The sequence below is a fragment of the Xiphophorus couchianus genome, chromosome 10 (assembly GCF_001444195.1).
Source record: "Xiphophorus couchianus chromosome 10, X_couchianus-1.0, whole genome shotgun sequence".
In the NCBI taxonomy this organism is placed as follows: Eukaryota; Metazoa; Chordata; class Actinopteri; order Cyprinodontiformes; family Poeciliidae; genus Xiphophorus; species Xiphophorus couchianus.
In genome coordinates, this window is record NC_040237.1 from 1,390,303 (window position 1) to 1,414,251 (window position 23,949).

General features: G+C 37.3%; 1 protein-coding gene across 1 annotated transcript in view; it reads right to left on the reverse strand.

The window, feature by feature from the left end:
• Window positions 1–23,949, reverse strand: part of nrg3b (neuregulin 3b) — a 271,247-nt gene that overhangs the window by 66,626 nt on the left and 180,672 nt on the right. The gene's annotated exons all lie outside the window — the stretch shown is intronic.

The following is a 23,949-nucleotide window of genomic DNA, read 5'->3' on the forward strand; positions in this document are numbered from 1 at the left end:
CAGTTACTCGTTTATGTACAAAATTTAAACAATGAGTTATTTCCTTTGAATGCTATATTTAGAGTTAGTCTACTGCTTCACGCTGTGTGGTTCTCAAATCTGTTAATATAAAGCTGAGATAAGTCTCGCATGTTAGGGTTACACCAAACAGAAGAAGCTACATGGCTAATATAGCTTTTTGATTACAGCCCTTTCAATGTGAACATCACTTTGAAGGGTTCATACAGACACAGTTCATTGGAAGAACCTGGATTGGATATAAAAAAGAAATGTTGGATATTTACACCAGGATGCTGCATTGCTATTCAGTTCTTTTATTTTATGACAGATAGTTGTGTTTGCTTCAGTCTAGAGGTAGCTCTGGTATATCGTTGCTGCCAATAGGTCACGTGTGGAAATGAAACCCCCATTCTTCTATTTAGTTTGCAAACCTGCTATTGTGAATTGTGGGTAAATCAAATGTACCTGTTTTCATACACTTACGTTCATTTGGCCTGTGGTCCAAATTTTCACTCCATCCATCCACTTACAGCTGAATAGGAAGAGTGCAGAGTAGTATTTCTAGCTGGTTGTGAAAATTGTTTTAAGCATGCCTTTTGTTAGCAACATTCACCACATCTGAATCAAAATTAGTGCAAATGCTTATGGTCTTCAACGGACATGCATAATAACAAATATCCAACTGCACACACAGACTGTGCAGTGTCAAAGCAGAGCTTTCTCTGTAGATGAGCTTTCTTGAAGTCAGACCTTCTGGCTAAGCTTCTGTATCAGCTGTAAAAGATGGATTAGGTTCCTCTATAACTGCTCCCATGCTGAGGCACAATGTAATAAGGTGAATGTGTGTGTGGGTGTGCTCGATAGGAGAGGGCACATCTTAAAATGACTGAACACAGCTACTGTGCCTCCTGTGCGTCAAATGTGGTATGTTTACTTCTGAAAGTTGCCCATAAGTGTGAGAGATTTAGAGGAGTGTGCTTTGAGAGAGACAACTGGAACAGCTTACACTGCTTTCTAGCAGAAGCCAGGCAAGCGTTGGGGAGAAACAAAAAAAAGAGAAAGATTGCTCCCAGTGTGATCAATCTAACTGCCTCAGACAATGGGTCTCAAATAGATGGTCACATTTATTTAACCTTCAGAGATATCTCTCTGTTACACACTTTCAAAAACAAAGAATTCTTATGGCTTCTAATGTCTGTACAACGATAGCAATAAAATAAATCAATAGACAATACTTTCTTGATTTATTTTATATCATTTATTAAGTACAGCTATAGAAGACAGATTTTATTTCCCTTGCACAGTTGCAGTTACCTGAGTTTCAGCTGCCTGTCGATGCAGAGCTTTGGAAAATGCTGTCACAGTCCAATGACCAATTGCTGCAATCACGCAGTGGGAATTATGGCTATCACAAACTAATATCTGCCAGGGCCATTATAGAAACTTTAAGAGCCCTAACAGCATGAAATCTGCTGCTAGATAAAGACAAATAAAAGAGCTTATAGGGAGGAATAAGTAAAAGATGTGTCACTGAACCATTCCAAAGGCCAGACCAAAAAGAGAGCAAAGATTGCAGTTGCAAAAATGAAGAACTATGAGAGAAATTAAAAAATTAGATCCTAAAATAGAAACACAGACACTTTGACTCAATAGGTTATTCTTGGCAATAATTCATTTTGAAACAATAAAGCAATGATTCATAATAGACTTTGCAGATTCGAGACACGGATTCCTGAGAAATATCATTGATGAATTTTCCAATCCAATCTTAATGTAGCTCTGTAAACACATTGATTTTTATAAGTCAGTATTTATTCTGTTTCATGCTAGGATGAGCTTGCAGATCAATAAACCACTGGCATAAAAAACATGAGAAAATCTACTTCAGCTATTTGAATATGCTTACTCAAAAATATTTGGAATTGATTATTTTATTCAATTGTTGGTTTCATTTATCCTGTGCAGGAAAGCAGTTTTAGGGAAATAATGAGACAACAACATGACCTAGTTTGCTGAATTAGTAAAGGGACTAAAATGACCCTCGTTCTTTACAGACTGGCAATTTGAATTATGTGAAAAAAATGCTCCAAGTATTTTTTTTTTTGTTAGTATTAGAAATTATGAGGCTCTTTTTGATCATTTTAATGCATGATTTGCTATAAATAAAATAAAAAGTAATTCATGGCTGCATCACAGAGCATTTTTTACCACTGTTCGCCTGCAACAAGAAGATTATTGTTTCTCTTTGTTGACTGAAGTTCTCCCTACCACAATATATGGAGTTTTTTTCATGCTACCACATCTATTTGTGTATTTATGGACACCACGAACATTTTACCGAAGTTAAAGGCATACAATACTGGCATGGACTCATAATTGTCTTCATTGGGACTCTTGAGTTGCCTAAATATTCTCCATATCAGCAAAACCAGTTGGACAACCAAAGTCCCACTCAGAAAGGTTTTAAGAAGAACCTGTTCAAATAATGTAACACGATACCCACGGGTACACAATTTCAATCACAGTGGTCTTGCATCAAACCAATTGATATTTAACAAGGACAATCCCTTATCTGGCCCATTTTCCTGCTGACTCAGTGATGGAGATGGGTAAATTAACTGAAAATCATGATGTCATAGACCCACCGCTAGTCTAACCCCAAGTGCATGATTCAAACACATGTCCTTGTTTTTGTATTTTAGTGACCGTATTATAGGGATCTATATGGACTCCATTACGTTAAACATTTCAGAAAGGACAAATTAAAAATCAATTCATAAAAGCACAGTTTTCATATGGATGTATGTAATTGAACCCAATTGGCTGCATCAAATCAGCACAGAGTTGGATCGCTTTATTTTTGACACATGGCTGAGATAGCAAAATGACAAATTCAGTAGTTTTTAGAGTGCTTAAATTGTTCCGTGTCAGTCTGAAAATAAAGGCCAATCTGAACTTTAAGAGTCAATTTTACAAAAACTGTAGGGATTTACCCTGAAGTTAGGTTAACTTTGTGTGTTATAGAGGTTGCACCTTCATTATTCCGACAGTTCATTTAGCATTCTTCACATTTACTGTTTTAAATAACTCTAAATCCCAAGTACATAATTATGCTTACAATATACTTGCAGATTTAAATTTAAGCACATTATAACAAGGTCAATGCTTTGGCAGAGAGAAAAAAACAGAAATCAGAACTCTTAGATTCAGCTGGAACACATAACAAATGCAGTCCTTAGGTGGTTAAATAACAAAATCCCTATAAAAGATTTAAGAAATGGATTTACAAATGAAAAATGAGGCAGGAAAGCATACTTGTAGCTGCAATGCTAATTGGAAGAGAAAAGAGCTGGAGAAGTAACTGGAGAGTCTCTCTGCTTAAGTCAACCATATAGATTTTTCTTCTGTGTGGACAGTGATCTATATTTTTTTATACACTCTAAATATACCAATATTTTATGATTTACTTATTGGGGAGTTTTTCGTGAGAGTAAAGGCTATTTTTTAAGGCTGCGGACAGCAATAAATTGGTATTGATTAAATTCTAATTCAACTCCTCTGGCTTCAATATTATGGCCAGGAGAGGCAAAAATGTACCGCACTGCCTGGGCCAATTCAGCTCAAGCAGAGAAACAGATGACCTCTCCTGCCTTAATTACCCTTTATTCCAGTCTTTTTTACTACATCAAGCCAGAGATTACCAGTCATTGAAAAGGTTTTAACAATGAATTACTAGTCATTTACATGCAAAAACAATATAGCTGATCTGGAATACTTTTCAGAAAGACTGCAGCAGTTTTCAGGGAAGGAAAAATACCACAGCGAGACCAAGATTGATTTTCTCCCTATTTGTTTCACTCTCCAAAAGCACACATCGGATAAACCTAAATAGAGAGTCCATCTAATGGAAGCAGAGTTGCAGCAATAAAGTTGTCAGAGCATACCTTTCCATGTTTAGCTTTTAGTTAAACTCAGTACTATTTGTCTCTGTCAGAGTTTAAAATCATGGGGAAGTGATGGGCAAAACAAATTAGAATGAAGGGTGGCCAACTTTGAAAATTAGGAGGAGGAAACCGATGTAGAGTGTATCAACGCCATTCAAGCTCAATCTCCAGTGATTGTTGCTAATTAGATTTACCCAAGCTCAACAAATCATACTGATAGGGAGAAAAAATGTTGCAACTCAATAGCCAGATGACATATAGCGATCGCACTGTCAACAAAGACAGTTGCTATGCTCACTAATGAGATTTCAGTAGATGATTATGGATGATATTACAGATTCATGTTTAGCTTGCATAAAATGACGGATTCATTGGAGGGAAAAAATGTGCGGTAGTAGACCAGAGTTTCCTTATGTCCATCAAAAACACAAAGTGACAGCAGTATTGGAGAATCGGAGAGTTTTTATATATTGGTGGAACACAAATTCTAAACAAAATCTGAAGGTTTCATTTGGTTTGGGATGAATAAAGGGATATACCTAGGGTGACCATATTTTACTTTGGGAAAACCCGGACAACCTGCAGCGGAGGGGGGGGGGGGGGGGGTGTTGGGGAAACAGAACACCTTAGAACGGGGGGGGAGGGGGGGGGGGGGTGCTGCCCGCACTGACGCGGCTCAGGGATTACGTGACACGCAGCGCCGTGCGCAGTGCCCTACAATGCACTGTAAGCTATGTAATGTGTTTTGAGGCAGTTGACCAAAATCCCGGACGATTTTTAAATTACCCCCGGACATCTTTTTAGGTCTGAAAAGTAGGACATGTCCAGGAAAAAGAGGACGTCTGGTCACCCTAGATATACCACTATTCACATATACCACTGTCAAATTATTGGATATTTTTCTTGCAAATGACTAGCCACACCAAACTGCCCACAGCATTAAAATTGCATATAGCATTGAAATTAAATTGCAAGTGGGTAAGTTTACCACAAAATTTGAAACAATATGAAAAGAAAAAAATCAGTGCAAACATAAGTGCCTTGTTTGGAAATCACTGAAGACTGTAAATTTCACACAGTTGAACTCAATACACACACACCCCCGCACACTATTTAAGCCAGTAGTACATCAAAAGTAACAAATTTACTTCAAAGACATGACAGAACTTGATATTTCACAAACTCTGGTTCAATTTCTCAGACCAATTTGAAAAGCCATAAAGCAGGTTTTTCAAAATGCCATACATGACAAAAAGAAAACACTGCCTCTGCATCTTAAGTCCAGTAATTAAATCTTCATTTGCCTACTAAGATGCAAATAAGATATATGCCAGCACACAGTTGGACAATGTTGCGACTTTGACCTTTGACGAAGTCTCTGCTGAGAATCTCAAAATCTCTTCTACAAGAAAAATGATTTACGAGGAACAACCAGGACGTCGGCCCTAAACTGGAAAACTCTCAAAACAGTGTCAAGTCTGTCTTTGATCACCGCGGTCTGTGAGGCTGCCACCCAAGAGTGGGACCAACATCAATACATCCAAACTTAACAAAAGAGTTCAGCTGACCACAAGGAAAAAAAAAAATCTTTTAATCCACTATGCTACTGAATAACTTAGAAGTGTCTTTGAAGAGTTGAATAGACTTTTGACAGTCACTTCACCCAGTCCTGGTTTCGATATTTCATGTTGCAATGGACCAATGCATGGATATATGATAAAAAGACGAGTTTTATGAAAATACATGAATATGAGCCATAGAGAACTATTTTATGAGGTACACAAACTTGAAAATGTTCTGGGGGTCAAATTAACCCTTCAGTTTTAAAATCTCCAACAACTGAAACAATACCTTAAACCTTTGTGTGAATTGTTGAAACTTAACATAAGCTGCATCATTTGGATTACAGAAAGTATGACTGTATATAATATAAATCTGTCTGGGTGAACTATATAGTACAGATCTTAACTTGTTAAGCTGTATTTGTACATTTTATCTCTCGTCTGATTTCTTGTCTGTAAGTTTACCAAGAAACCCCTCCCCCCAGAAATTCCAATAATGCGATAATGCATACATCTGTGATGAGTAGACACAAACCTACAGCTATATGAAATCAGAAATCCATCCAGTCTGTTTCTGTATCTGTGGGAGCAATCTGCTACCCATCTGATGTTTATCCTAAACACTCCTCTCTTCAATAATCATGCCTTAATTGACCCTCATGTTGCAAACAGTGTTTTAAATGTTTTGAAGGAATTTAGCTAAAGACGAGCTCCAAAGGATTTAATAATCTGTCATGCTGGATGCACTACATGCTGATGCTCAGAGGCTTTCTCACAGCCTTCCAACCAATCAGTGGCAGAAACGAAGAGGGGCTAAAAATCTTTACTTGCTCTCCTCTTGGCATGAATCAAATTTTTACTTTGATTCCAAGATGCAGCAGATCACAGGGGGTTTTAGGCTTCTTCTGTCTATTGATGTTATTAAGGATGAATAAAATTACACAAAGTGAAATAAAATACATTGGATGAGCTAAAAAATGTGGAAGAAAGATATTAAGATTTGTAAAACACAAATGCCATAACATCCAAATAAATATGAAAGAGCCTCAAAAAATTTATTTCAATAACTATATTCAAACAAATAAAATATAAATTGAGCACAGTGGTAGTACTGTTGTCTTGCAACAAGAAAATCCTTGGTTTGAATCCTCTCCTGGGGTCTTTCGGCAGAGAATTTGCATGATCTGTGTGTGCATGCGTGTGTTCTCTCCAGGTCCACCATCCAGTAGTCTATATCCTCAGGACTTTGGCATGTGGTGGATCTTAAGTCAATGACTCTAGCCACAGCTCAAACAGGACCATGTAGCTCCAGATTACCTATTCATGTAATAAAGATTAGCTTTCCTTCAAGTACAAGTGAGAGTATATGTGTTTCTGGATTTTGATTGAAGTTGTGCATGGTAATGACTCTAGTCACCAAGAAAATGTCGTTGTTTCAGTAACAGTCTGATTGCCAGCGTTTTCCTCGGACACTACATGAGATGATTTAAGGGGAAAACTGTTGCATTTGAAAGAGTTGTGAAACATCAGTCCTTGTTCCGTCTTTTGCTTTGAAGAGGTAACGATGAGATCATATTGTGGAGGGATCACAGATAACCTTCACTGTTTAATCCGCCTGCCTGACTGAACCTCTGGCAGCGACTTACTCACCTGGAAAGAAGCGCAGCCAGCTGCCTCGGCTTATTCGATCCCAAATCAGTTCCAAGTCTTTACTTTTATTTGAGTTTCTTTTTTTTGTTTTCAACAATAACTACAATATGTTTTTCCACTATGAAAGTGGCAGTGCAAATAAATGCAGTGAACTCTGTAGTAGAGACGATTGTAATATTCCAATGCAGTTTACCTTCTGCTTACAAAAAAAATATTGACAAGTGTGTTGCAAAAACTCACCTTGACAAAAAGTCTGTGAAAAGTCAAAAATTAAATAAATAAATGTTGCATGTAATGTGTCATTATAGCAATTATGATATAGAACTTTTTTTTTTCAGAAGAAGTAATTTTTCATAGTTTTCAGTTTAAAATAAGAACAACTGATGGCATTTTTGTTTCAAATCTTTGTGTAGAGTGATACTATAAAATGTATTTTTATTCATAGCTATCATACCACGAGGTACCACGAGAACAAAAATCCACTTTCAGTCAGTTACATAGCGCTATTCTGATGAAAGAGAAAATAAAATGTAGTTTTGTGTTATAAAATCATGATATGGCTGCAATATGTCCTCTTCTTTTGGGCCATGAGTGGAATAACTTTAGACCTCAGTTATAAATCACCTTAGATTCCAAGCTGACTACACACAGAGACTCCTTTGTTCACTTTGTATCTGGGAAATATAAAAATATGTGCTACATGACACTAGAAAAATGATTATACATGTCTTTTGAGCAGCTTAAGACAGCCTGATCCCTATAATATAACAAGGTGGAAATAGAAAGCTACAATGGGAAAAGAAATAATGAGGACATGCTACCTTATGTCACAGCAGCAATTATATACTTAAGCAAAATAACAGAAGGAAAGAGTTTTTATGTAGAGTTTTTATCTGGGCAGAATTGTGCTGTTGAATGTATTCCACTCTTGACTTCTCTTTGATGAAACCAGCAGGAGTCTTCTCACTCCCTTCCCTCTTATCACACTGTCAAGCCAGCTTGCCTGCTCCCACACTGTGCTTCCCAGCAGAAAGGGCACTGCTTGTTAATGCCAGGGAGCTGGAAATGAGTCACAGCACCTTGTCACGTGGCTGATCTATACACCGACGGCGCCCTCTGTTCAGGAGCTGAAGAACACGGTTTTCCCAACTCATTTGACATTCAGCGGTGCTATCATGAAAGCTGTTCTCATCAAATAGAGGGAAATGAGCAAATTTGTGCGCTGACTAAGACATACAAAAAAAGAACTGAACTGGGGCCTTCGTTTTACGGGGCATAGATCATGTGGCTGGTGAACAGAACCTAGTAATACATTTGCACTTTCCTTGCATGTCAAATGTCAGAATTTATACATATAATTTTAATGGCAGAAATTGTATAGGTATTCTGGCAGCATAAAGCTTGTTTAATTTGAGTGTTTTTATAGAGCAAGTCTTTAGTTTTCTAGTGCTTTGTTTTGACGACCAGAATGTGAGCTTTCTTTACTGAGGGTCACCTCATCATGTGAAGTGAGGATTGTTATGGTCACTGACCTCTAGGGGCTCTCTTTACGAGAGAGCTCTCTCTTTGTGTTTCAGTTCTACCTGGCTGCCACAGGTGCAATGTGTTGGAGCTCGTCATCCACCCCATAAAGAGCTTCATACCAGAGATGTCAGGTCCCTTTTTCCCTGGACCTTGATCTGAAGTGATCTTGTCTGTGGGCTGACTGTTTGTGGAGACTTAAATGATTTTGCTGTGAGCATATTGTGAAAAATCAAGTGTCTAACTAAAGTAGTGTTTCTATTCACAGTGGAAGCTGGATTTTAGTGATGGTGAGATGAAGCCTCATGAGGCATTGAACCACTTGAGCCAACTGGTTCGAGAAAGGGTTCATTTCTTGAGGCTTCATGTGCACACGAAACCACCTACTGGCCAGGTGTATAATCACAGCCAGCTGTATCTTAACACGTGTGATGCATTGAATTTTTGTCTATTAAGGCTCTTGGGAATGACTTCACAAAAGATGTAGGACGAAATCATTTGTCTACATAAATTATGTATACACATATGTGTATAATAAAATATTGTTTGAATGTATTCTCTGTGTGTAATTATTCCCAAAATAGTAGTGTCATGTGATATGGCATGTTGTGTAATAAAGTTTTTCTGTGACTCTAGAAAAATGGCCTGGGCTTAATCAGGCAGAGGACAGTTAAAGTGCTTGTGGAACTAGGGAGGGGGTAGTGAATAGGCTAATGCTTGTGTAACTTGGATGATTTCATGCATTTTTATTAAGAAACAACAATTTCTCCACAGTTTTTGGTTTCAAACGATTTCACTTTTTTGACACTACATGGATGAGGTGTTATTATTGTACTCCAACTCCTTGGAGCACAATAAACACCTCACCTTTACAGAAAATAAGAAACAGTGAAAAATACAGTTCCTCATAAGCAAACCTAATGCATCTGCAAATGTTCAGTTCACCTTACCTTGTTAGGGCTTATCAAATCGAAATGTTCCCACATAGGGGAAATCCTCCTCTTTCTCGCCGGCTCCATCCTACTCCTGTCCTGTCCTCGCGCTCCTAAATCTCCTATCTCTTTCTCTCTCTCTCTCCTAAACTCTCCAAACACCAAACTAACTGTCTCAAACTAAATAGCCACTATCCAACCTCTGCTATCCAAACTATCAAAACTCTTTCCACTCTCTCAACTGACCGCAACTCGCCTACAACAACCCACATTTTGAATGGAGCCTGTGGGGTTTCTAAAGCTGTCAAACCCCGCGCCAACATCTGAGCCACTTCCCGAAGCAGTCACGTGGTACAGCCGGGCAGCGAGGCTTCGGACGTCATCGTTTTCGGCTCCTCCCCTAAATGAAGCAAGCCTCGATACGCGCTTTACGGAAACGCCCCCTCCATTACTCGACACACGCCTCGAAGCCTCGGCACATCACGTAACATCACGTAACATCACTACTGGATTTCCATTCACAACCATCCAATCAAAAAAGACAAAAATATCCAGTGAACAGCAACAGTGTGGACTAAAATGCCGTGCTCATGACAGACGTTAAAGGGCATCTTGGATTGAGATGAAACACTACAGTAGCTTAAAAAACAACTTCTTATAACCAAGGTATGCAGAATAGCATCACTGAATGCACAACGTGTTTAAACTTAAAAAACAAACAAACATGGGAATCATCATCACAAAGCACAACTGGGTTGAAATGGAACTAGAGATTAGCATTAGCAATGTGCAGCTTACAAATGTGAAGCAACTGCATAATCTTATGTCAATCAAAGTGTTTCCCACATCTAGACGAGTCTATCACAGTGAGGTAGGTCTAAGTGCAACAAGGGACCCAACTCAACACTAGCAACCTGTACATAATCTGAGATTAGTAACAACAGCTTCAAACACACATCAGCATATATCAATACATTGTCCACTACAGTACAGGAAGTTAAAAATGTAGATGCTTAAAACTATATTAAGGAGTTTGTTTATTATAGTTACTATTTATTGATCTCTGCAATGTCTCAACTTAAATCGCAGATAACATTGTAGTTTAACATTTTTAATATTAGTGTTGCTAGAGATTAATTTTAATGTTAACAGTTTATAACCAGTAAGATGGAAGTTTCTCTGATATTCTCCCTCACAGAGGAAGAACTGTATTCTTTAGAGTAACGGTGCTGGATTTCACCACTGTTCTGCTAGGGGTGCGATGACTGGGATACTCATAATTATCCCAGTCATCGCATAATTATTTTTTCCAAAATATTTTGTAGTTTAGGTTTTTGTAAATCACACGGCTAAAATTTTGTTTACTGCTTTTAATCCCAGTAAATGAGCTATGTTTGGAGCATGTAGCTTTTTAGGACATTCAGGAATCTTGTGCCCACAAACACAGATTGAGTGCCAGATTTGTTCTTGTACATTACAAGATGGCTGCTCAAGCGCCACAAAAATGCCATATCTGAAATAAATCATTGCCAAACTCATCTTCCTTTGACTGCCTTTGTGTTTCTTACAGTAATTTCATTGTGCACATCATAACAAAGCTTTTAGAGGGGGAAATGCATAAGTTTGATTTTCAGAGACATTTTATTTTGTTTAATGCTGCCAAAGAAAAAAATAATGTTAGAGGCTGCAGAAGACTTGACACTGGAACAGAGATCCAACTGGATGATGACAATAAGCATACAGCCAAAGTTGGAATAGTTTAAATCAAGATTTCCAAGCTCTAGTTTTCAAGGGCAGGAGTCACTGCTCAACATGCTGTCTCATCAGCTTGTCATCAACCTTAACAAAGCCCTTCTAAGGACTTCATTGTTTTATTCTGATTTGTTAAAGCATATATACAACTAAAAGTTGCAGGACACCAGCCCTTGAGTAATGATGTTTGAGAAAATTAGCTAAAACAATACATGTATACATGTGTTAGAATGGCCCATTCAAAGTCCAGAAAATCTGTCAGCAGCATATTTTCTCAGTTTAGTCTTGCTTAGACTGATCTACGTACAAAGAAGAACGGTCATAAATCTCAGATTGTTGAGAGATTTTGATTAGGAAGCTAAACGCAATACAATACTTACGTACAGTACATGTACAGTACAATTTTTAGGTTTTATTTGTAAAGAATTTGAAAATCATGAATACATTTCCTTCATCTTCACAATAATGCACAAATCTCAATTAATCTATCACATCAATATCAATAAATATATTTTCCAGATGTGATGACAAAATGTGTCAAATTAAAAATGTAACGCACTGCATATACAATCTAACCCAAAGTGCACGAAAGCTAATATTTACAATTATACACTGAAGTTTTCACGTCTACCTATTTGGCTCCTGTCTTACCTAACCAACAATAAATAAATTATCTGAACATGGAAGTTAATTTAGCATTTCCTCTTTTTTTTATTTTACAAGGTCATCTTCTAACAGCATTTTTTCCTGTTATTATTTAGCTTGTTCAGCCTGAAGTTATTAGGTGCAATACTGCTGGTGCAATACAATCAATTAAATAGAATTTAATTGATTGTGTAATCAATTAAATCAATTAGTCTAATTAAATGATTAAAATCTAATAATTTTAATAATATTAATATTACAAACATTACATATAAAACATTAGTCCAGTGTTTGCAAGAGCAAATCTCACATCTCAAGAGATCTGATTCCGTTACTGACCTCATCCCGACACCCTGGTATCGAACTGTCACATTACCATTTCAAAAAGGTCAAGCCCTGAGAAAACGTCTGCATGGACAGTGTTGGATACTACAAGGTAATTATCTGGGTAATTGATGCAAATTAATTAATGATTGCCTACATAAATTAGTGCTACATTACCAGTTGGGTTTATTACTTTCCAGAGATTAATCTTTCTTGAAATGTTATTTGGTCTTCTCAATAGTGCAATTACATTTAACAGACTTTTTTCTACTTGACTGGGTTAGATTAAACATTTAGACCCCAAGCTAAACTCAACTGACTTAAGGCACCAGAACCATTGTGAAAAACAGAAAATATCCCTTTAGTGCATGTCTAAGCAAGGCCCCAGCCAGATGACACTGAAGAAGAGAAAAGTGTATTTGTAATTTGAGATATTTTTGAGAGAATCCATCTTTTAGTAAACATGTTTTAACGTTAATCAGCTATCATCCTAAAATACAATCAATACTGACAGCACTCTTCATTTAACTGGAATACAGTTTAAAAGCATTTTGATATGTTTTAGCAATTACAAAAGTAATTGCCAACATATTGAAACTTAGAATTTGTTGACATCAATCACTGTATGCAGTAGTTGTTGACAGTTTTCAGCCAGGAGGCAGATCACTGGCAACAGTCAGATATATTTATCATTACAGTCAGGCTGGCAGCATGGCTACTGATCCATCTCTTTGTTTTCAGGCTCCTGAGTTTATTTCTGTGTTTTAGCACCGCTTCTTTTATCCATGGCTTTATGATCTCTCTCTCTCCCTTGTTTTTTCTTTCTTTTTACATAACCTTACAACATACAGCACATGAAATACCCAAAGCTCAAAGGAGCTACTGTAAGCAAATTCTTACTTGAACAGATTTTTCTCATAGAACACAAATTGCCCCCTTTTTAGACATGCAGCTGGAGCAATATTTTGATCCAGGGCGTGGTGAAAGCCACCATATGAGACTGTAATATATCACATTTTCATACTGCAAACATTTACAACAAGAATTCCTTTGGTGGACCTAAATCAAATTCACTTACCAGAAACAGCCAAAGTAGTATCAGGACTTTCATATGTTGATTATTGAATTACTTACATTTTAACACATTAATCATTTCAAAGCAATTAATCAGCAAACATTTTTGACATGAAAAGGTTCTGACCAGAACCTGTACTTGCACATTTCTGGTACAATAATAAATCTGATGACGCACAAGCGAGGGATTCATTTCTGCTTAAAATGATCTGATGGGACGCTGGAAAAAAATATTGTTGTGTGGATGTTTTGCAAAAAGAATAAAACAGACATCCCCAATGCTACTGTTGGCATCACCAGTCTACATTTCTAGAGAAGTATTTTTCAAATTTCCATGAATGACCAGGAGGTCCTGAAACACCTGAAAGCTGAATAGGCACAAGAGTATGCACCAGTCTCATGGCTGAATAACCTCAATAACACATTAAAAACAATAAGTATCTTTCCTGTATATAATGTCTATTTATTCAACAATTTAGCAGCAAAAGGGGTTTTTGAATTGAAATGTTATTTATACTATCAATATATAGCTTGATTAAAATGCATTTAATTAATTACAGACCCTGAAATTAATTTGATCTAATATCTTGATCTAATTTAATTCCTGAAATCCCTTTCACATTGTCATATTATAATTAATATTTATTTCACGAGGAGCACATAAAATGTAAGAAAAAAAATAATGGTTTTCAAAATAAAAATAGAAAATCTGAAAAGGGCATATATATTTAGACCACATTTATTTAACTTGAAACCTTTTCAATAAAATCCACTGCAAGCGGTTGCCTTCAGAAGTAATGCTATACAGAGTCCAATAATGACAGCGGTAGCACAGAGAATGTCACTGTGGAAAAAAGCTGCAGGCTATTGAAGGAGCAGCACAAAGATACAAAAGAATATACCTCTATGAGATGAGATCAAAAATAAGTTTTTGACCTACATGTAGCATGTAGCATGCTGCAGAGGAAGACTAACAATGCACACCCTTAGCACACCAAAATGATGTAGTGGCAGCATAATGCTGTGGGCAGCCTTGCAATTGATGTGCACAGATGGTCTTTATTCAGTCTGACAGTTATTTAGCAAAAAGCAATGTACAGAAATGCCAGTCTCCACTTGTTAGTAGGCTAGTGGACAGATACCTCATACTACATTTCTAACTAACTGCAGCAAAAGGTAGTTTGAAAAAGTGTAGACTCAGAGGTCCTTAATACATATGTGAAAAACACTTTTAACACTTATTATCTAAAAAAAGGCCTTGATACTCATGTATCCCTTTACTTTCACACCAAAGGTATTGGTTATTCATATACAATTCCAATAAAACATATATAATACACTGAAGTTTGAGGTTTTAACATCACAAAATCTGCAAAAGCTCAAGGAGGGGACACCTTACATAGAGGCCAATTTTGACGTTACCTCCCCTCATGTTTTATTTCACATATTGGGTTTTTACTCAAAGCAGGAACACTAATGAAGTACCCTAAGACAGATCTGAAGGAATGACTGAAAGACAAAGCCTTTCAAGTCTAAAAGGGCAATTTGTTGGAATCAGTTGAATGATTAATGGTTACAGTGAGCTTCTTGCCCGAATTGGTCCCCTTTAGAATCACTAGCCTTTAGAAAATACCAACTGTATGTCTGAGTACTATAGCGCACCAAAAGATTAGAAAGTCTGGTTGTGTCAAAACTAACATGCTGTGCAGCACCATATTCATTACTACTACTTTGCATACTGCTGCAAGGGACATTGAAGCTGTCACAGTGTCTTATGGTTTGATACAGTGATTCATTCATTTTACGTCAGAACCTCCAAATGAGTCAATCGTTTGCTGTTTCTAAAATGAGCTATTGGGTTTCATGAACCTTCTGCTTTATCCATGTGTGTTTTTTCTTACTTGTCATCTTTTCTGCTATAGAGAAACTGCAGAGGAAACAAAGGGATCTGCTTCAATCTAATCGACAATAGTCTAACCTATGATTCATTCAGGTAAACATGGAATGGAAAGTAGAGTCATTTTAATCTGAACTCAAGCAGAAATCACAAGGCAATCTGCAAAAACGGGAAAAAAGAGTGAGGATAAATGCTTGTCTCTCACTGTTTTGAGGTAGAGAGGAAACATTTAATTCCCTTGATCCACCTACACTGCATTACCCAACCTGTACAGCTGGGGCCAGCAGCCTCATAGTGTGAATGCGTCTTGTCTAGTCATTGTGATTCCAGCCAAGAGGTTAGAAAACCGAGAAAGGAGCAGAATCCAGCATTTCCTGTAATACTAACATACACATAACACTCTTAGCTCCTCTGCCTCAACATACTCTTGGTGATGGCTGTTAAGGAAAAAAAAAAAGCATAATATCAAGGGATAATTGTAATGCACTGTATGTTCTTTGCATGCCTTTATGTGCAAATAATTTATGCAACACAGAAAAACAACATGCACATGTCTAATGATGCCACACACATCATTAACATTGCAGAGCTGTTAATAGATAAACTACAACATTGTTTACACAGCTAATACACAAATCCCTGAGGTCCCCCAAACCTGCATTCAGAGTGCAAGACAGACTGTTTCAAAGTCTAATTGGTTGGCGAGCAAAAATAGATCAGTGCAGAATAATGACAGCAGCTACCCATCTTTTACTTTGCCACTGATATATATAGATCAGCCAATTAATCCTGTTGTTGATCATCATTGCTTCATGCAGACTGAATCAAAAAGCAATGGTAAGCTAAAGATGCAATAATGAATGGTGATTTAGTGAGATCTGGTGATGCAAAAACAATCACTGCAACAACTGTTCTTACTTTGATCATATGTTGTATTAGCTAGATCATACAATCTTCTGCTGACACAACTTTAAAATTAAAACAGTAATTGTCAGTTAACTCTTAATTTCATTTCTGTAATGCCGTTATTACCACCTTATTTTGTCACAGGCTTTTCCAAGTCTGTAATCCCATATATGTTAAACAATAAACTGAAAACTAAATATTTGTTGATGCAGTTTGGAAAACATCAAGCTGAAAAACGCCTCGAGATTAGCCAAGTCAAAGTGCAATGTTAAAATTATTCGTCATTAACTGGATATGTGCTTTGTGAAAACTAGTAATACATTTGGTGAACTATCAGCGACCAGACACAGATATAAATTAAGCGTCCCTATGGTGCAGGCTTAAAGCACAGGATTGGCATGTCTGACCTTGTTTAAATTAAGATTATTGTAATACAAGGATTAGTGTTTATATTTTCACCTAATTTGTATCCTGCAAAACATTCAAGAATTGTTTTAAAGTATATTGTATTACAGCCCATGGAAAGAAATTCAGGAAATAAAATACATTTGTCTATGACAATTTATTGTTGAGTATTAAAAATATTCACACATACTTATCGTTCTTTCTTTGGCACTTTTTTGGTGCACTTATCAGCGTTTGTGTTTCTATTAACAGTAGCAACAAAAATCCGTCAGGTAAATCTAGGTCATGCAAAATGCTACATCAAGAGTCATGACCAACACCAGAATAAAAAGTAGTGTTTTTTTTTTATCTTGTCTTAGTCGTGGTTGAACTTAGCTATTAGTTGCTTCATTCTCCATGATTCTTTGTTTTAAATGCAATATATGTAGCTCTATTTTACTACAAAGTACTATGAATGACTTCATATGTGAATGGTGCTATCTAAAATAAACTGGATTTGCCTTGTGTAGGATTCTTCAGTCTAGTAGATTGTATTGTATGTTTTCTAGGAAACTGTTCTACATGTATTTGCAGGGCCAAGACAGGTTTTTCTTAAACCTAGTCTTTGGGAAAATCACACATAATGTTTCTACTAAAGCACAAACTTGAAAGAACATGTGCTACTTATAAAAAAGAAAAAAAAAATCAATGCACTCTACCTGCCAAACACCAAATGGCAATCAGAAAAAACCAGCAAGACACAGGTGAATAGGGCTTTGCAGTCTGTAGCAGTGGGGGATTTAAAGTCCTGGTTTCGATAGACTGCCATTTAAAGTGTCAACTTCACTCATCCAGAGTAAGTCAATACATTCGGTCCACAAGTCTTTAGCTCTGTTAGAATCATATTCTTCTAAATCTTGCAACCCCCGCACCACATATTTTAAAAATGATTCACTATTCAAAGGTGGTAATTCTCTGTAAGTGGGACTTACATATTTTTTTCCACAAGAAAATATTCATACTGTACGTATATGGTGCTGGATAATAATGCTTTTCTGTTTGTTTCTACTTTTATTTCATCCTAATCCCAATATATGAACCCCCAATATTCTAAGATTCTTGTTTTCCCTTTTTCCTAATGGCATTTATTATAACTGCAACGACGTATTGGACAGGTGTGTGGTATGAGCCGATGACTTTTCATTAGTTAACATCAAAGCATGCAAACAGCAGGAGCAAAATGTTTTGACATCCCACATCAGTGGTGCAGCTGATGTAGCAAGATTTAAAGTCAAGCGGAATTTTGTCAGGTGATAATTTTGTTCTTGAACTTAAAAAAGGGACAAACTGCAAATATGAGTAGGTACTGACATTCAAGAAAATTCTCTTGAGCAGAGATGGTGGTTTTTCGCAAACCTTATCTTGTCTAAAAATCAAACGATTTTTTTGAAGACCAAAACAACTTCAAAGAGACAACTTACTTTACATATGCTGGGTGCCACTGCTTAAAATAAACATTAATAAATAATATCTCTCATAAGTATAAATATACAAAATCTATCAATAAATCTGTTGATGTATGAGAACAAATTCTGAGAATTATACACACAAAGTCACTAATTACTGCAACTTTATAGCACATTACTGTTTTAATTCATATATCTTCTCTTATTGTCTTTAAAACACAGCAGTCATACAGTTTTACAAACGTCCTTGTAGTTAAAGTGGAAAATCACAAAGGAGATTTTGATGTGTTTGACAATCACCCATTATGATGAGGATAAACACATCTAAACCAGTGCTTTGCATCAAGAAAAAAAAGTCTGACCCAATAATTAGAGTTGGGTTGCCACAGCAACTAAAGAATCTACTTCAGGTATCTTTATTCATAGGTGCAGTACAGGTGATGGCAAATGAAATAATTATGCAAATTGAGTTGTGCATATTTAACACCCACCACGCTGATTTCCTATGCTCCTGACAAAGCTGAGGCAGACTCCTTTCTGGCCTTGACAGACCAGTGGAGAAGAAAAGCGGCACGCAAAAAGGCATTTTGAGAAAACAGGTGCCGAGGAAATTGTAAGAAAATGACATGGAAGCAGAAATGGAGCATAGCAAGTTATATTGCGTCAGTGGGGGGAAAAAGGGAATGCAGAGTTTGGAATACAAAAACAATCATTGACAAGGGCTCAGTTTGACAGAGAGGATGACAAAAATTTTGAAAATGGAAGCTTTTAACTACCATAAGGACAACTCTTATGTAGTTTGGATGATGAGAAAGACAACTATTGAGAAACGAGACAGGAGTGATAAGAGTACCTTAGTATAGAGATTAGTTGTTTTTTGGGGGGGATCAAAGCATGTAAGTGGAAATTTCCTGTATCCTGCCAGAGGGACAGCACCGATGTGTAATCTGAGCACAAGTTGATTTTTCTCATTTTGTCTCTGCAGGAGCACAAAACCGACCAAAATTAATGTCTTGTTGTCCAAGTGGCGACACAAACATCCTCTTCATCAACTCAATGAGCAAAGAGTGTCTAAGTAGCTCTTATCAGCAGCCTAACACATCCTCTTGCCAGGCTGCGGTATGGATAAAAACCTCTTAGTCACCTTGCCATGCATGGCACAGTGCCGGAAGTGTCACTGAATAACCTGAAGAGCATTCAGCACAGAGAAATGAAGAGCCAAAAAACAATAATTTGTCCATCTGGCTGATGAATAGAGATGAACCTGTAGTTTTATTATTTCCTACTGACAAAAAAAGCTACAGTTCTCATTAATCTTATATTTTTTTGTATTTTAAGGATGCAATTATTGATGCACTCATCCTCTACAAAACTGTAATGGTGCTAACACCACACTCTACTGCAGGTGGCCTTCTTCTGTAGACATCTATGCTGCAATTTCCATCCAAGGATTTTTTAGCCATTGGGCAGTTTTATTATAATAGTAGTTATTCAGTGAAGAACTGTACAAATGTATATAATTCTTTACAGTGTCAAATAAAGATTCTCCAAAACTATTCACATGTCCTGCAGATACAATGCTGTGGAATCTGATTAGATGAAGTGAAATATCAAAATTGCTGTGTGAGTACGTTTATGCAAAAAACAATGGCAGCAAACTTCCAACCATTCACACAACACTTTGCATGGCGCTCTGTTGAACTAGTTCGACCCAGGCCTGGTGTCAAAAAGGGGAGACGAATGCCTCTCTGCGATCTAATTGACACGGTTTTCATCACGTGAGAGCCAATTTTCGCATTTTGTATTACGTAGGTGGGGACTGTTAGCAAAACCACAAGTGCATTTTGATGTATAGATATTGCATAGACTGATACAGTGGCTATTATTTTTGATGAATATGGCATGCATGTAACAAAAACCCAAAATTCTGATTCTTAGACAAGTATTACACAAGACCTATAAACACAAATGTAAACATAGAAATATTATGTTAGGACTTGTAAAACTCTGAGAATGCCTGCTGACTTGATAGTCATCAAAACCCTTCATATTGAGGGTAATATAATATATTACCCTCATATACTGTATATATACAGTATATATATAATATAATTATATATATTATATTATATATTATATTATATACATAATATAATAATATATTGAGGGTAAGTGTTTGATGAGCCCCAAACACTTATTGCTCAAGAAGTTGACTTTTCAAAGCATATCAATAAGCAATTCAGACATGGAAGAACTGTGGTAGAAAAAGGTACACAGGCAACAGGGACAATTGGTATATATTGATTCAGTGGTTCACTGGTATATGTTTTACTTATGTGAGTATGTGCAAAACTGAGAACTCAGGAAATTCATAAAGTGGATTACCTGTAAATCTTTCATTTGGTTATTAACATTCACAGAAACAGACATTAGCATAAAACAATAAAACTAAAACTTGGTTATCTTAAGGAGTTGGAAAAACCCTGAAGGTGTTCTCAAGCTGTGTTTTAAACTTTGCAGATCATTACAGATCATTATGCTGATGATCCATCATGGCTGGGTTTGCCAAAAACCCTGGATTTACACATTTGATCAGTACTTCTCCAGTCCCTGTCCTCATGACCTTCTGGCACTGCATATTTCAAGGCCTGCCTTGTTTCAGCGCACCTGATTTAAATAAATTGTTCATTAACAGAATTGTGCCAAAGCAGATGACATGTTGATCAAGCTGGTAATTAGTTTATATCAGTTGTGTTAAAATAGGGAAAATATAAAAGATGCAGCTTAACAGAGTTGTGTTTATACAGTGCTAGGGTGTAAATGAATTCTCCTCTATATTAACACAGACCGTCCATCCATCCATCCATCCATTTTCTTCCGCTTTATCTGGGGTCTGGTCGCGGGGGTAGCAGCTTCAGAAGGGAGGCCCAGACTTCCCTCTCCCCAGCCACTTGTTTCAGCTCCTCCTGGGGAATCCTAAGGCGTTCCCAGGCCAGCCGAGAAACATAGTCCCTCCAGCGTGTCCTGGGTCTTCCCGGGGCCTCCTCCCAGTGGGACGTGCCCGGAACACCTCACCAGGGAGGCATCCAGGAGACCTCCTGACCAGATGTCCAAGGCACCTCAACTGGCTCCTCTCGACATGAAGGAGCAGCAGCTCTACTCTGACTCCCTTCCCGGATGACCGAGCTTCTCACCCTATCTCTAAGGGAGAGCCCAGACACCCTTCGGAGAAAACCCATTTCGGTCGCTTGTATCCGCAAAGCTGGCTATTGGGACGTGGAATAACACAGACTGATTACTTTATTAGGTACACTTTGCTTGTTCTTGGTTTGTTCTCCTTTTGCCATCAGAGCTGCCTAAATTGAACATGGCAAACATCGTAGCTCAAGCAAGGTGTCAGAAATATTACTCTGAGACTTTTGTCAATACTAACATGATGGCATCACGCAGTTGCTGCATCTGTAGGTTTTGTCTGCAAACAGATAATTTTTTCTCATTTTCAATTTGCATTATTTGCTGTTATTTCAACTGTCAACTTTATATTTTCTTAGTTATTTTTCTCTCCATTGAAGCTACATCTGGTCTGGTGTTCTGTTTGGCTGTGGTCCCGTCCTGGAGATAATACTGCCAAAAACTAAATGTTCTCCCTCTCCTGTTATTAACTTTTTACTTTTCATTACCATAGAAAGTACCCCTACATTAGCTCTTCTGTTTGGTTCTTCTGGATATCTGCTTTTTCTTCTCAACCCCCCCGTTGGTCCTGGCAGATGGCCGCTCGTACCGAGCCAGATTCTGCTGGAGGTTTCTTCTTGTTTAAGGGGAATTTTTTCATCTCCTCTGCCACTACATTTATGCTCGTTATGAGGGATTGCTGTGAAGTCAAAGACATAACACAAGCAAAACATGTTCGTCCAGGAGGCGTAAATGCTGCAAGCCGATGCAATCTGCTGGGTTTCTTAGACAGAAGCTATATGAACTAATTTGAATAATGAACCAAACTCAATATACTGTAGGATCAATTGAACTGTATGTGTGACTGATCTGAAATTACTTTTTCCTGTAAAGTGCCTTAAGGCAAAATCAGTTCTGAATTGGCACTATATAAATAAATTGAACTGAATTGATTTTGTTGCTGCAAATCCATGAATGAAATCTCTCATAGCCCAAAAGAACTCTTTTGGGCCATTGAACTCATTCTCAGGTTCAGAAAACCAACCTGAGATTTGAACTTTGCTACATTGTGCATTGTCTTTCTATAAGTAGCCATAATAAGACTGGTGCACTGGTAGGGATTAATATTGGTCAGCAATGATACTTAGGCAAGCTGTGGAGTGTAAATGCTCAATTTGTGCTAAGGGAGACAAAGTGTACCAAGAAAGTTCCCCCAAACCATTACACCATCATCATCAACCTGAACTGCTGATACAAGGCAGAATGCATCCATGCTTTTATGTTGTTCATGCTAAATTCTCACCCTACTGCCTAAGTGTTGCAGCTGAAATAGAGACTCACAAGGCAACATTTTTTTCAATCTATTACTTTTCAACTTTAGTCAGCCAGAACAAATTGTAGCCTCTCTTTTTTTGTTCTTACCTAAGAAATATGCTGTCTTCAAAATGACTTAATATGTTTCTTGGTTTGAAATTCAGATATGTTCACCACATGTACATATCTAAATGCATTCCACTGCTGCCATTTGATTAGACGATTCGCTATTTGTGTTAACAAGCAATTGACCAGGTGAACCTAATGAGGTCTAATGCTATGTTCTGCTGGTATATTCATGAGGTAACATGACAACTTAAAGCGGAGTGAAAAAGACATAAAGATACATTTAAAAAAGATGGGTGATTTGGAAATTGTATCTGGACATTTGTCAAACTGACAAAAGTCAAAGTGTCATGGTAAAATGACATCTGGTTCACATTTGAATCCACCTTATGATGAGATCAAAGTGAATAGGTTAAAACTTCATGAAATGGACACCCACTGTGAACCAAAATGAGGAAAAATAAAAAATAAAAATCTGACGAACATGACTGACAGGTGTTAAATCTATCAGATCACCTTTTGCACATAATGTCAATCCGATTTCTGCCAGAAGAAGTAGAACCAACAACACCATTATTCATTTTTTTCTTGCAACACTGTTTTCCAGCTGTGGGTGTGGTTCTACTTGGCTAAAATTGTATGCATAGATGTGACACTGGGCTTGTGTATTACTATGTGTTGATGTGCCCGCACCCATCACGTCTGATCTTCCTTCTTCACATCTTCCCTTTCACAGGCAGACGACCTGCTAATGAATAATTTACACTGCTGCTAACGTTTTCAGATTAGACAGAGAAAATTGTTTCGGGAACACATGAATGTTTAAAGACGAGTCACTGAACCTCTGTGGTGTCTGGAAGGTGCCTCGCTGGTGTCATAAATTTGTTCCCAAACTGCTATCAGAAGGCAAAAATGACGGCATGAGTCTCCAAGCAAATCCAGCAGAAAAAGAAATCTCCCACCCATTTGATTTGTTGTGAGGAATCATTTGTTTCTGTGCGAACACCTTTCCAGACCAATAAAAAATGAGTGAGAAGCCTTGAATTGTAGCGTCACGCACACGGCTGCTGTGTGGGGAGGATGGGTGGGAGTTTAAGCCACCTCTTAGTATTATTGGCAGGGCATCTGCATGTCCTGGCAATGTTCCTCATAAGCTCTACATACAAGGATTGACTGTGCATGTTCATAAAAACAGTAACTTTTATCTCTGCCCCACGGCTGTGATGTGCTGACATCAACTGAAATGAGTAATGAAATCAGAAAGCAAATGTTTTGGAATGTGTTCATTCTATTATGCAAAATAAAATATCTATGACATGAGACATCCCTTATGTAAGAGTA